The sequence below is a fragment of the Hydra vulgaris genome, chromosome 02 (genome assembly GCF_038396675.1).
Source record: "Hydra vulgaris chromosome 02, alternate assembly HydraT2T_AEP".
Taxonomy (NCBI): Eukaryota; Metazoa; Cnidaria; class Hydrozoa; order Anthoathecata; family Hydridae; genus Hydra; species Hydra vulgaris.
The window spans coordinates 28,746,529-28,747,896 of NC_088921.1; positions in this window are offsets into that span (position 1 = coordinate 28,746,529).

The following is a 1,368-nucleotide window of genomic DNA, read 5'->3' on the forward strand; positions in this document are numbered from 1 at the left end:
CGGAGCTTCACCAACGTCGGCAGCCATAGCCGGTCCAGCGCGGCAGCCTATACAGGACTAGTGCGGGACCATTATATCCTTACTGTCTGGGTATGTTACTCTTTTGAGGCTTTAATGTCAAAACATGTTTAATGGTAAAATGCCTTTATTTTTTATCTCATGTCTTTATTCTTTATCTGATTTTTATCCACTTGCAAAATGTCAAAAGTTTGCTTGTCTAGAGTTTCCTGACTTTGATTGGTAAAGCTTTTTTTGTAATTACTGTAATTATACATGTTTTAATTGATTTTATTCAAAATTATTACACTTTGTACCACAAAATTAGTAAAAACATGAGAGTGAATTCTTAATTTTCATACTTTTCGGAAAACAAAATATGTAGTTCTGATTGGATGGATCCAGCGTTATTTGAAATTTGAGTAACGTAATTTCCAGGAAAGTTCTACTTTTCTAAATTGTGTATGCTTATATTGAAAACAAAATTTAAAACTGTCTGCAGAAAGCAGACTCAGCTCTATAGAAAGCATCATTATCTACTAACATGGACCAAAAGTCAATTCTAGGAAGAATTTAGGTAAAACAAGAGAAAGGAAAGAAGTAATAATGTTTAAAAGCAAGCATAAAAAAGTACACAGACAAATAATTCAAAACAAAGTTTTATGATAAGATTTAATGACAATAAAGTAAGTAGAATAAAAACCATGGCAACAACGATTCTTACGTTATTTTGACTAAGTTTGCAGCTTGAGGCCTTTGTTTACACACATTTCATCTGCAATCAAAAGTCTTTTTCAGAAATTAGAAAGGTTTTTGTAAATTGGTTTGTGTATAAAACATAGGACGTTCATTTCAAATTCCAAGGAACCTAACAACGTGATATATAAACATGTTTTTATTTTCAAAACATTTAAAACTTAAACTAGGTATGGCTCTTTAACTATTTTTTACTTACACGAGTAAGTTGATTTTTATCAAAAAGTAAATTATATATGTAAGTCATAACGCTTGATGTAAATTTACATTTCAGTATTAGTAATTCCTTTTTTTGAAACGACTTTTACTTTATAAATGTATGCTTTTTTACTTTCAAAAGTTTTGTAAAAGAAGTCACATGAAAAAGCTGTTTATTTTTACATTTAACAGTTATTTAATTTTGAATATAACATTAAATAATATAAAAGTTCCTTAAACTGTAGTTTACATTTACTATAAAAGTAACAAATTAAAATAAAAAACTTATCAAAAAAAACTTGCATATGAAAGTAAATTATATAAATGTAATTTGCCATTTAATGTAAATTAAACTTACAAATAAAATATCTTTTAAGTCGGAATTTCTAATTTTATAATTAATAATAAATCTTCATA